This window comes from Arachis hypogaea, chromosome 2, assembly GCF_003086295.3.
Source record: "Arachis hypogaea cultivar Tifrunner chromosome 2, arahy.Tifrunner.gnm2.J5K5, whole genome shotgun sequence".
Lineage (NCBI taxonomy): Eukaryota > Viridiplantae > Streptophyta > Magnoliopsida > Fabales > Fabaceae > Arachis > Arachis hypogaea.
The window spans coordinates 69,582,691-69,596,565 of record NC_092037.1 but is presented as its reverse complement, the minus strand read 5'-3'; the positions used below and the strand labels follow the sequence as shown (position 1 = coordinate 69,596,565).

The 13,875-nt window shown below is 40.2% G+C and overlaps 2 non-coding genes across 2 annotated transcripts; both read right to left on the bottom strand.

Moving 5' to 3' along the window:
• Positions 1-4,164: 4,164 nt before the first annotated feature.
• LOC112767249 (small nucleolar RNA R71) lies at positions 4,165-4,267 on the bottom strand. Its single transcript, XR_003184812.1, has one exon. It is a non-coding gene; the product is annotated as a small nucleolar RNA R71 (small nucleolar RNA).
• Positions 4,268-12,820: 8,553 nt separating this feature from the next.
• LOC112764671 (small nucleolar RNA R71) lies at positions 12,821-12,928 on the bottom strand. Its single transcript, XR_003183278.1, has one exon. It is a non-coding gene; the product is annotated as a small nucleolar RNA R71 (small nucleolar RNA).
• Between the last annotated feature and the right edge of the window lie 947 nt (positions 12,929-13,875).

The following is a 13,875-nucleotide window of genomic DNA, read 5'->3' as shown; positions in this document are numbered from 1 at the left end:
CAAACGGTCCGAAGTTACTATAGACCGGGCTATCATGATTTATAGCATCATGATTGGAGAGGAAGTAGAAGTTCATGAGGTTATATCCCAAGAACTTTATAAGGTGGCGGACAAGTCCTCTACCTTGGCAAGGTTAGCCTTTCCTCATCTCATTTGTCACATCTGTTATTCAGTTGGAGTTGACATAGAGGGAGACACCCTCATTGATGAGGACAAGCTGATGAGCGGATAATTTGTACGCTTTTTGGCATTGTTTTTAGTGTGTTTTTAGTATGATCTAGTTAGTTTTTAGTATATTTTTATTAGTTTTTAGTTAAAATTCACTTTTCTGGACTTTACTATGAGTTTGTGTGTTTTTCTGTGATTTTAGGTATTTTCTGGCTGAAATTGAGGGACCTGAGCAAAAATCTGATTCAGAGACTGAAAAGGACTGCAGATGCTGTTGGATTCTGACCTCCCTGCACTCGAAGTGGATTTTCTGGAGCTACAGAAGCCCAATTGGCGCGCTCTCAACGGCGTTGGAAAGTAGACATCCTGGGCTTTCCAGAAATATATGATAGTCCATACTTTGCCCAAGATTTGATGGCCCAAATCGGCGTTCAAAGTCACCCTCAGGAATTCCAGCGTTAAACGCCGGAACTGGCACCAAAATGGGAGTTAAACGCCCAAACTGGCATAAAAGCTGGCGTTTAACTCCAAGAAGAGTCTCTACACGAAAATGCTTCATTGCTCAGCCCAAGCACACACCAAGTGGGCCCAGAAGTGGATTTTTATGTCATTTACTCATCTCTGTAAACCCTAGGCTACTAGTTTTCTATAAGTAGGACCTTTTACTATTGTATTTTCATCTTTGGACATCTAGTTCTTAGATCATATATCGGGGTAGTTATCTTTGTTCTGATGCTATCTTAGATCATTGGGAGGCTGGCCATTCGGCCATGCCTAGACCTTGTTCTTATGTATTTTCAACGGTGGAGTTTCTACACACCATAGATTAAGGTGTGGAGCTCTGCTGTACCTCGAGTATTAATGCAATTACTATTGTTCTTCTATTCAATTCCGCTTGTTCTTGTTCTAAGATATCACTTGTTCTTCAACTTGATGAATGTGATGATCCGTGACACTCGTCATCATTCTCACCTATGAACGTGTGACTGACAACCACCTCCGTTCTACCTTCGATTGGGTGAATATCTCTTGGATTCTTTAACCGGAGTCTTCGTGGTATAGGCTAGAACTGATGGCGGCATTCAAGAGAATCCGGAAGGTCTAACCTTGTCTGTGGTATTCTGAGTAGGATTCAATGATTGAATGACTGTGACGTGCTTCAAACTCCTGAGGGCGGGGCGTTAGTGACAGACGCAAAAGAATCACTAGATTCTATTCCGGCCTGATCGAGAACCGACAGATAGATAGCCGTGCCATGACAGGGTGCGTTGAACATTTCCACTGAGAGGATGGGAGGTAGCCACTGACAACGGTGAAACCCTTGCTTAAGCTTGCCATGGAAAGGAGTAAGAAGGATTGGATGAAGACAGTAGGAAAGCAGAGAGACGGAAGGGAAGGCATCTTCATACGCTTATCTGAAATTCCTACCAATGAATTACATAAGTATCTCTATCTTTATCTTTATGTTTTATGCGTTTATCACCATACCCATTTGAGTTTGCCTGACTAAGATTTACAAGGTGACCATAGCTTGCTTCATACCAACAATCTCTGTGGGATCGACCCTTACTCGCGTAAGGTTTATTACTTGGACGACCCAGTACACTTGCTGGTTAGTTGTGCGAAGTTGTGTTTATGCCATGGTATTGAGCACCAAGTTTTTGGGGCCATTACTAGGGATTATTTGAGTTGTGAAAAGTATTGATCACAATTTCGCATACCAAGTTTTTGGCGCCGTTGCCGGGGATTGTTCGAGTTTTCGGCAAGCTTTTGGTCCGGTAACATCAGTGCCAAATTTCTGATCCGGCAACCGCACCAAGTTTTTGGCGCCGTTGCCGGGGATTGTTGAGTTTGGACAACTGACGGTTCATCTTGTTGCTTAGATTAGGAATTTTTTTCGGAATTCTTGAAGATGAATTCTAGAGTTTCATGATGATTTGTTGAAGTCTGGCTGGCTGAGAGGCCATGTCTAATTTCATTGGACCGAGGTTTCAACTTATCATCACAAGAGCTTGTTGATTTCTATCAATCTTGCTTTTGGAGCAGTAATCTGCTAAGGCTTGGCTGGCCATTGGCCATGTCTAGTGTTTTGGACCGAAGCTTTCTTTGAAAGCTTGGCTGGCTGTGAAGCCATGTCTAATTCCTGGACCAGAGTCTTAGACTAAACATTGCATGATTCCTGGAATTCTCATTAAGAATTTTGATATCTTTTACCACTTAATTTTCGAAAATCACACAAAAAAAAATTACAAAACCATAAAATCCAAAAATTTCTTGTTTGAGTCTAGTGTCTCATTTTAAGTTTGGTGTCAATTGCATGCATTCATTCATGTGTCCTAAGTGATTTTCAAAGTTATTCTTGATGATTTACTTGCTCTGATCTTTGAATTCTCTTGACTTGAGTGTTTATGTGTCTCATATGCATTCTCATTAGTGTCAGTAGTATACAAACTGCTAAGTTTGGTGTCTTGCATGCATTGTTATTTGATTTTAGTTGTACTTTGATTATTTCTTATTATTAAAAATCCAAAAATATTTTTAATTTGTGTCTTTTCAAGTCAATAATACAGAGAATTGAAGAATCAGAACATACAGCAGAGGAATTATACAGAAAAAGCTGGGCGTTCAAAACGCCCAGTGAAGAAGGACAGACTGGCGTTTAAACGCCAGCCAGGGTACCTGGTTGGGCGTTTAACGCCCAAAAGGGTATAGTTTTGGGCGTTAAACGCCAGAATGTGCACTATTCTGGGCGTTTAACGCCAGGATGGCACAAGAGGGAAGATTCTGTTTTCAATGCAATTTTTTTTTCAAGTTTTCAAAGTTTTTCAAAATCAAATCTTTTTCAAATCATATCTTTTCAATCATATGTTTTCAAAATTGATTTCTTTTTATTTTCAAGGATACTTGCTATCAATTAATGATTTGATTCAACATTTCAAATATGCTGCCTTTTCTGTTGAGAAAGGTTTAATGTTTGAATCATATCTTTTCTTGTTAGCCAAGTTTTTAATTTTCAAAATCAAATCTTTTTTTAAAAAAAAATGTTTTTCAAATCATATCTTCTCAATCACATCTTTTTAAAACTAATCATATCTTCTTAACCACATTTTTTTCAAAATAGTTTTCAATCAGATCTATTTGATTTCTAATTTCAAAATCTTTTTCAAAAATCACTTGATTTCTTTTCCACTTTCATTTTCGAAAATCAATTAGTGTTTTTCAAAAATGTTTTCAAACTCTTTTACTTAATTTTCGAAAATTACTTCCCTTCTTCTCACATCCTTCTAATTATGGACTAACACTATTCCTTAATGCAAAATTCGAACTCCATCTTCTTTGATAAGTTCGAATTTTCTACTTCTGTCTTCTACTTTTCTTTTCCTCTGACACCTAAAGGAATCTCTATACTGTGACATAGAGGATTCCACATTTTCTTGTTCCCTTCTCTTTCTTATGAGCAGGAGCAAGGACAAAAGCATTCTTGTTGAGGCTGATCCTGAACCTGAAAGGACCTTGAAGCGAAAGCTAAAAGAAGCCAAGGCACAACTCTCTGTAGAGGACCTAACAGAAATCTTCAAAGAAGAAGAACACATGGCAGCCGAAAACAACAACAATGCCAACAATGCAAGGAAGGTGCTGGGTGACTTTACTGCACCTACTCCCGACTTTTATGGGAGAAGCATCTCTATCCCTGCCATTGGAGCAAACAACTTTGAGCTTAAACCTCAATTAGTTTCTCTAATGCAACAGAATTGCAAGTTCCATGGACTTCCATTGGAAGATCCTCATCAGTTTTTAGCTGAATTCTTGCAAACCTGTGACACTGTCAAGACTAATGGGGTTGACCTTGAGGTCTACAGACTTATGCTATTCCCTTTTGCTGTAAGAGACAGAGCTAGGACATGGTTGGACTTACAACCTAAAGAAAGCCTGGACTCTTGGGAAAAGCTAGTCAATGCCTTCTTGGCAAAGTTCTTTCCACCTCAAAAATTGAGTAAGCTTAGAGTGGAAGTCCAAACCTTCAGACAGAAGGAAGGAGAATCCCTCTATGAAGCTTGGGAAAGATACAAACAATTAATCAGAAAGTGTCCTCTGACATGCTTTCTGAATGGAGCATCATAGGTATTTTCTATGATGGTCTCTCTGAACTGTCCAAGATGTCTGTGGATAGCTCTGCTGGAGGATCTCTTCATCTGAAGAAGACGCCTACTGAAGCTCAAGAGCTAATTGAAATGGTTGCAAATAACCAATTCATGTACACTTCTGAAAGAAATCCTGTGAACAATGGGACTAGTCAGAAGAAAGGAGTTCTTGAGATTGACACTCTGAATGCCATATTGGCTCAGAACAAAATATTGACCCAACAAGTCAATATGATTTCTCAAAGTCTGTCTGGAATGCAAAATGCACCAAGCAGTACTAAGGAAGCTTCATCTGAGGAAGAAGCTTATGATCCTGAGAACCCTTCAATGGAAGAGGTGAATTACATGGGAGAATCCTATGGAAACACCTATAATCCTTCATGGAGAAATCATCCAAATTTCTCATGGAAGGATCAACAGAGACCTCAACAAGGTTTCAACAACAATAATGGTGGAAGAAACAGGTTTAGCAATAGCAAGCCTTTTCCATCATCTTCTCAGCAACAGACAGAGAGTTCTAAGCAGAATACCTCTGACTTAGCAACCATGGTCTCTGATCTAATCAAAACCACTCAAAGTTTCATGACTGAAACAAGGTCCTCCATTAGAAACTTGGAGGCATAAGTGGGTCAGCTGAGCAAGAAAATTATTGAACTCCCTCCTAGTACTCTTCCAAGCAATACAGAAGAAAATCCAAAAGGAGAGTGCAAGGCCATCAACATGGCCGAATTTTGGGAGGAAGGAGAGGCAGTGAACGCCACTGAGGAAGACCTCAACGGACGTCCACTGGCCTCCAATGAGTTCCCCAGTGAGGAACCATGGGAATCTGAGGCTCAAAATGAGACTATAGAGATTCCATTGAACTTACTTTTGCCATTCATGAGCTCTGATGAGTATTCTTCCTCTGAAGAGGATGAGTATGTCACTGAAGAGCAAGTTGCTAAATACCTTGGAGCAATCATGAAGCTAAATGACAAGTTATTTGGAAATGAGACTTGGGAGGATGAATCCCCTTTGCTCGCCAAAGAACTGGATGACTTGTCTAGGAGAAACTGCCTCAAAAGAGACAGGATCCTGGGAAGTTTTCAATACCTTGTACCATAGGCACCATGACCTTCAAGAAGGCTTGTGTGACTTAGGGTCAAGTGTAAACCTCATGCCTCTCTCTGTAATGGAGAAGTTAGGGATCTTTGAGGTACAAGCTGCAAAAATCTCACTAGAGATGGCAGACAATTCAAGAAAACAAGCCTATGGACTTGTAGAGGATATTCTGGTAAAGGTTGAAGACCATTACATCCCTGCTGATTTCATAGTCCTAGAGACTGGGAAGTGCATGGATGAATCCATCATCCTTGGCAGACCCTTCCTAGCCACAGCAAGGGCTGTGATTGATGTTGATAGAGGAGAATTGATCATTCAAGTGAATGAAGAATCCTTTGTGTTTAAGGCTCAAGGATATCCCTCTGTCACCATGGAGAGGAAGCATGAAGAGCTTCTCTCAAAACAGAGCCAAACAGAGCCCCCACAGTCAAACTCTAAGTTTGGTGTTGGAGGCCACAACCAAACTCTAAGTTTGGTGTTGAACCCCCATATTCAAACTCTAAGTTTGGTGTTGGGAGGTTCCAACATGGCTCTGAGCATTTCTGAGGCTCCATGAGAGCCCACTGTCAAGCTACTGACATTAAAGAAGCGCTTGTTGGGAGGCAACCCAATATTATATTTTTACTATTTTCCTTTGTTATTTTATGTCTTTTGTAGGTTGATGATCATGAGAAGTCACAAAATCAATGAAAAAAGCAAAAACAGAATGAAAAACAGAAAGAAAAATAGCACACCCTGGAGGAAGAACCCACTGGCGTTTAAACGCCAGTGAGGTTAGCTGTTGGGCGTGTAACGCCCAGTCTGGCACCATTCTGGGCGTTTAACGCCAGAAAGGGGCACTAGACTGGCGTTAAACGCCAGAAAAGGGCAAGAAGCTAGCGTTAAACGCCAGAAATGGGCACCAGCCCGGCGTTTAACGCCAGAATTGGCACAAAACGAGATTTTGTTTGCCATTTGGTGCAGGGATGACTTTTCCTTGACATCTCAGGATCTGTGGACCCCACAGAATCCCCACCTACCCCACCACTCTCTCTCTTCTTCACCCATTCACCAATCACCTCAACACCTCTTCCCCAAAAACCCTTCACCTACCAAATCCCATCTTTCTCTTCACCACTCACATCCATCCTTCATAAAACCCCACCTACCTCACCATTCAAATTCAAACACTTTCCCACCCAAACCCACCCTCACTTAACCGAACCCTACCCTTCCCCCTCTCCTATATAAACCCTTCTTCACTCCTTCATTTTCACACAACCTAAACACCACTTCTCCCCCTTTTGGCCGAACACAAAGCCATTCCCTTCTTCCTCATTTCTTCTTCTTCTACTCTCTTCTTCCTTCTTTTGCTCGAGGACGAGCAAACATTTTAAGTTTGGTGTGATAAAAGCATTGCTTTTTGTTTTTCCATAACCATTTATGGCATCCAAGGCCGGAGAAACCTCTAGAAAGAGGAAAGGGAAGGCAAAAGCTTCCACCTCCGAGTCATGGGAGATGGAGAGATTCATCTCAAGGGTGCATCAAGACCACTTCTATGAAGTTGTGGCCTTGAAGAAGGTGATCCCCGAGGTCCCTTTTTCACTCAAAAAGGGTGAATATCCGGAGATCCGACATGAGATCCGAAGAAGAGGTTGGGAAGTTCTTACCAACCCCATTCAACAAGTCAGAATCTTAATGGTTCAAGAGTTCTATGCCAATGCATGGATCACCAAGAACCATGATCAAAGTGTGAACCCGGATCCAAAGAATTATCTTACTATGATTCGGGGGAAATACTTGGATTTTAGTCCGGAAAGTGTAAGGTTGGCATTCAATTTGCCCATGATGCAAGGAGATGAACATCCTTACACTAGAAGGGTCAACTTTGATCAAAGGTTGGACCAAGTCCTCACAGTTATTTATGAAGAGGGCGCCCAATGGAAGAGAGATTCAAGAGGGAAGCCGGTTCAATTAAGAAGGCATGACCTTAAACCCGTGGCTAGAGGATGGTTGGAGTTTATCCAACGCTCAATCATTCCCACTAGCAACCGGTCCGAAGTTACTATAGACCGGGCTATCATGATTCATAGCATCATGATTGGAGAAGAAATAGAAGTTCATGAGGTTATAGCTCAAGAACTCTATAAGGTGGCGGACAAGTCCTCTACCTTGGCAAGGCTAGCCTTCCCTCATCTCATTTGTCACCTCTGTTATTCAGTTGGAGTTGACATAGAGGGAGACGCCCCTATTGATGAGGACAAGCCCATCACTAAGAAGAGGATGGAGCACACAAGAGACCCCACTCATCATGAGATCCCTGAGATGCCTCAAGGGATGCACTTTCCTCCACAAAACTATTGGGAGCAACTAAACACCTCCCTAGGAGAATTGAGTTCCAACATGGGACAACTAAGGGTGGAGCATCAAGAACACTCCATCATCCTCCATGAAATTAGAGAAGATCAAAGAATCATGAGAGAGGAGCAACAAAGACAAGGAAGAGATATTGAGGAGCTCAAGCACTCCATAGGATCTTCAAGAGGAAGAAAGAGCCGCCATCACTAAGGTGGACCCGTTCTTTAATCTCCTTGTTCTTTATTTTCTGTTTTTCGAATTTTAGTGCTTATGTTTGTCTATGTTTGTGTCTTGTGATCATTAGTGTCTTAGTGTCTATGCCTTAAAGTTATGAATGTCCTATGAATCCATCACCTTTCTTGAATAAAAAACGTGCTTAATTGAAAAAGATAAGAATTGCATGAATTTTGAATTTTATAACAGTTTAATTATTTTGATGTGGTGGCAATATTTTTGTTTTCTGAATGTATGCTTAAACAATGCATATGTCTTTTGAATTTGTGGTTCATGAATATTGGCTCTTGAAAGAATGATGAAAAAGGAGACATGTTACTGAGGATCTGAAAAATCATAAAAATGATTCTTGAAGCAAGAAAAAGCAATGAAAAAAAAAGAAAAATTCGAAAAAAAGAGAGAAAGAAAAAGAAAAAAAAAAGAAAAAGAGAGAAGAAAGAAAGAATAAAGTTGTGATCCAAGGCAAAAAGAGTATGCTTAAGAACCCTGGACACCTCTAATTGGGGACTCTAACAAAGCTGAGTCACAATCTGAAAAGGTTCACCCAATTATGTGTCTGTGGCATGTATGTATCCGGTGGTAATACTGGAAGACAGAGTGCTTTGGGCCACGGCCAAGACTCAATAAGTAGCTATGTTCAAGAATCATCATACTTTACTAGGAGAATCAATAACACTATCTGGATTCTAAGTTCCTAAAGAAGCCAACCATTCTGAATTTCAAAGGATAGAGTGAGATGCCAAAACTGTTCAGAGGCAAAAAGCTAAAAGCCCCGCTCATCTAATTGATACTGATCTTCATAGATGTTTTTGGAATTCATTGCATATTCTCTTCTTTTTATCTTATTTGATTTTCAGTTGCTTGAGGACAAGCAACAATTTAAGTTTGGTGTTGTGATGAGCGGATAATTTGTACGCTTTTTGGCATTGTTTTTAGTGTGTTTTTAGTATGATCTAGTTAGTTTTTAGTATATTTTTATTAGTTTTTAGTTAAAATTCACTTTTCTGGACTTTACTATGAGTTTGTGTGTTTTTCTGTGATTTCAGGTATTTTTTGGCTGAAATTGAGGGACCTGAGCAAAAATCTGATTCAGAGACTGAAAAGGACTGCAGATGCTGTTGGATTCTGACCTCCCTGCACTCGAAGTGGATTTTCTGGAGCTACAGAAGCCCAATTGGCGCGCTCTCAACGGCGTTGGAAAGTAGACATCCTGGGCTTTCCTGCAATATATGATAGTCCATACTTTTCCCAAGATTTGATGGTCCAAACCGGCGTTCAAAGTCACCCTCAGGAATTCCAGCGTTAAACGCCGGAACTGGCACCAAAATGGGAGTTAAACGCCCAAACTGGCATAAAAGCTGGCGTTTAACTCCAAGAAAAGTCTCTACATGAAAATGATTCATTGCTCAGCCCAAGCACACACCAAGTGGGCCCGGAAGTGGATTTTTATGTCATTTACTCATCTCTGTAAACCCTAGGCTACTAGTTTTCTATAAGTAGGACCTTTTACTATTGTATTTTCATCTTTGGACATCTAGTTCTTAGATCATATATCGGGGTAGTTATCTTTGTTCTGATGCTATCTTAGATCATTGGGAGGCTGGCCATTCGGCCATGCCTAGACCTTGTTCTTATGTATTTTCAACGGTGGAGTTTCTACACACCATAGATTAAGGTGTGGAGCTCTGCTGTACCTCGAGTATTAATGCAATTACTATTGTTCTTCTATTCAATTCCGCTTGTTCTTGTTCTAAGATATCACTTGTTCTTCAACTTGATGAATGTGATGATCCGTGACACTCATCATCATTCTCACCTATGAACGTGTGACTGACAACCACCTCCGTTCTACCTTCGATTGGGTGAATATCTCTTGGATTCTTTAACCGGAGTCTTCGTGGTATAGGCTAGAACTGATGGCGGCATTCAAGAGAATCCGGAAGGTCTAACCTTGTCTGTGGTATTCTGAGTAGGATTCAATGATTGAATGACTGTGACGTGCTTCAAACTCCTGAGGGCGGGGCGTTAGTGACAGACGCAAAAGAATCACTGGATTCTATTCCGGCCTGATCGAGAACCGACAGATGGATAGCCGTGCCGTGACAGGGTGCGATGAACATTTCCACTGAGAGGATGGGAGGTAGCCACTGACAACGGTGAAACCCTTGCTTAAGCTTGCCATGGAAAGGAGTAAGAAGGATTGGATGAAGACAGTAGGAAAGCAGAGAGACGGAAGGGAAGGCATCTTCATACGCTTATCTGAAATTCCTACCAATGAATTACATAAGTATCTCTATCTTTATCTTTATGTTTTATGCGTTTATCACCATACCCATTTGAGTTTGCCTGACTAAGATTTACAAGGTGACCATAGCTTGCTTCATACCAACAATCTCTGTGGGATCGACCCTTACTCGCATAAGGTTTATTACTTGGACGACCCAGTACACTTGCTGATTAGTTGTGCGAAGTTGTGTTTATGCCATGGTATTGAGCACCAAGTTTTTGGGGCCATTACTAGGGATTATTTGAGTTGTGAAAAGTATTGATCACAATTTCGCATACCAAGTTTTTGGCGCCGTTGCCGGGGATTGTTCGAGTTTTCGGCAAGCTTTTGGTCCGGTAACATCAGTGCCAAATTTCTGATCCGGCAACAGCACCAAGTTTTTGGCGCCGTTGCCGGGGATTGTTGAGTTTGGACAACTGACGGTTCATCTTGTTGCTTAGATTAGGTATTTTTTTCGGAATTCTTGAAGATGAATTCTAGAGTTTCATGATGATTTGTTGAAGTCTGGCTGGCTGAGAGGCCATGTCTAATTTCATTGGACCGAGGTTTCAACTTATCATCACAAGAGCTTGTTGATTTCTATCAATCTTGCTTTTGGAGCAGTAATCTGCTAAGGCTTGGCTGGCCATTGGCCATGTCTAGTGTTTTGGACCGAAGCTTTCTTTGAAAGCTTGGCTGGCTGTGAAGCCATGTCTAATTCCTGGACCAGAGTCTTAGACTAAACATTGCATGATTCCTGGAATTCTCATTAAGAATTTTGATATCTTTTTCCACTTAATTTTCGAAAATCACACAAAAAAAAATTACAAAACCATAAAATCCAAAAATTTCTTGTTTGAGTCTAGTGTCTCATTTTAAGTTTGGTGTCAATTGCATGCATTCATTCATGTGTCCTAAGTGATTTTCAAAGTTATTCTTGATGATTTACTTGCTCTGATCTTTGAATTCTCTTGACTTGAGTGTTTATGTGTCTCATATGCATTCTCATTAGTGTCAGTAGTATACAAACTGCTAAGTTTGGTGTCTTGCATGCATTGTTATTTGATTTTAGTTGTACTTTGATTATTTCTTATTATTAAAAATCCAAAAATATTTTTAATTTGTGTCTTTTCAAGTCAATAATACAGAGAATTGAAGAATCAGAACATACAGCAGAGGAATTATACAGAAAAAGCTGGGCGTTCAAAACGCCCAGTGAAGAAGGACAGACTGGCGTTTAAACGCCAGCCAGGGTACCTGGTTGGGCGTTTAACGCCCAAAAGGGTATAGTTTTGGGCGTTAAACGCCAGAATGTGCACTATTCTGGGCGTTTAACGCCAGGATGGCACAAGAGGGAAGATTCTGTTTTCAATGCAATTTTTTTTCAAGTTTTCAAAGTTTTTCAAAATCAAATCTTTTTCAAATCATATCTTTTCAATCATATGTTTTCAAAATTGATTTCTTTTTATTTTCAAGGATACTTGCTATCAATTAATGATTTGATTCAACATTTCAAATATGCTGCCTTTTCTGTTGAGAAAGGTTTAATGTTTGAATCATATCTTTTCTTGTTAGCCAAGTTTTTAATTTTCAAAATCAAATCTTTTTTAAAAAAAAATATTTTTCAAATCATATCTTCTCAATCACATCTTTTTAAAACTAATCATATCTTCTTAACCACATTTTTTTCAAAATAGTTTTCAATCAAATCTATTTGATTTCTAATTTCAAAATCTTTTTCAAAAATCACTTGATTTCTTTTCCACTTTCATTTTCGAAAATCAATTAGTGTTTTTCAAAAATGTTTTCAAACTCTTTTACTTAATTTTCGAAAATTACTTCCCTTCTTCTCACATCCTTCTAATTATGGACTAACACTATTCCTTAATGCAAAATTCGAACTCCATCTTCTTTGATAAGTTCAAATTTTCTACTTCTGTCTTCTACTTTTCTTTTCCTCTGACACCTAAAGGAATCTCTATACTGTGACATAGAGGATTCCACATTTTCTTGTTCCCTTCTCTTTCTTATGAGCAGGAGCAAGGACAAAAGCATTCTTGTTGAGGCTGATCCTGAACCTGAAAGGACCTTGAAGCGAAAGCTAAAAGAAGCCAAGGCACAACTCTCTGTAGAGGACCTAACAGAAATCTTCAAAGAAGAAGAACACATGGCAGCCGAAAACAACAACAATGCCAACAATGCAAGGAAGGTGCTGGGTGACTTTACTGCACCTACTCCCGACTTTTATGGGAGAAGCATCTCTATCCCTGCCATTGGAGCAAACAACTTTGAGCTTAAGCCTCAATTAGTTTCTCTAATGCAACAGAATTGCAAGTTCCATGGACTTCCATTGGAAGATCCTCATCAGTTTTTAGCTGAATTCTTGCAAACCTGTGACACTGTCAAGACTAATGGGGTTGACCTTGAGGTCTACAGACTTATGCTATTCCCTTTTGCTATAAGAGACAGAGCTAGGATATGGTTGGACTTACAACCTAAAGAAAGCCTGGACTCTTGGGAAAAGCTAGTCAATGCCTTCTTGGCAAAGTTCTTTCCACCTCAAAAATTGAGTAAGCTTAGAGTGGAAGTCCAAACCTTCAGACAGAAGGAAGGAGAATCCCTCTATGAAGCTTGGGAAAGATACAAACAATTAATCAGAAAGTGTCCTTCTGACATGCTTTCTGAATGGAGCATCATAGGTATTTTCTATGATGGTCTCTCTGAACTGTCCAAGATGTCTGTGGATAGCTCTGCTGGAGGATCTCTTCATCTGAAGAAGACGCCTACTGAAGCTCAAGAGCTAATTGAAATGGTTGCAAATAACCAATTCATGTACACTTCTGAAAGAAATCCTGTGAACAATGGGACTAGTCAGAAGAAAGGAGTTCTTGAGATTGACACTCTGAATGCCATATTGGCTCAGAACAAAATATTGACCCAACAAGTCAATATGATTTCTCAAAGTCTGTCTGGAATGCAAAATGCACCAAGCAGTACTAAGGAAGCTTCATCTGAGGAAGAAGCTTATGATCCTGAGAACCCTTCAATGGAAGAGGTGAATTACATGGGAGAATCCTATGGAAACACCTATAATCCTTCATGGAGAAATCATCCAAATTTCTCATGGAAGGATCAACAGAGACCTCAACAAGGTTTCAACAACAATAATGGTGGAAGAAACAGGTTTAGCAATAGCAAGCCTTTTCCATCATCTTCTCAGCAACAGACAGAGAGTTCTAAGCAGAATACCTCTGACTTAGCAACCATGGTCTCTGATCTAATCAAAACCACTCAAAGTTTCATGACTGAAACAAGGTCCTCCATTAGAAACTTGGAGGCATAAGTGGGTCAGCTGAGCAAGAAAATTATTGAACTCCCTCCTAGTACTCTTCCAAGCAATACAGAAGAAAATCCAAAAGGAGAGTGCAAGGCCATCAACATGGCCGAATTTTGGGAGGAAGGAGAGGCAGTGAACGCCACTGAGGAAGACCTCAATGGACGTCCACTGGCCTCCAATGAGTTCCCCAGTGAGGAACCATGGGAATCTGAGGCTCAAAATGAGACTATAGAGATTCCATTGAACTTACTTTTGCCATTCATGAGCTCTGATGAGTATTCTTCCTCTGA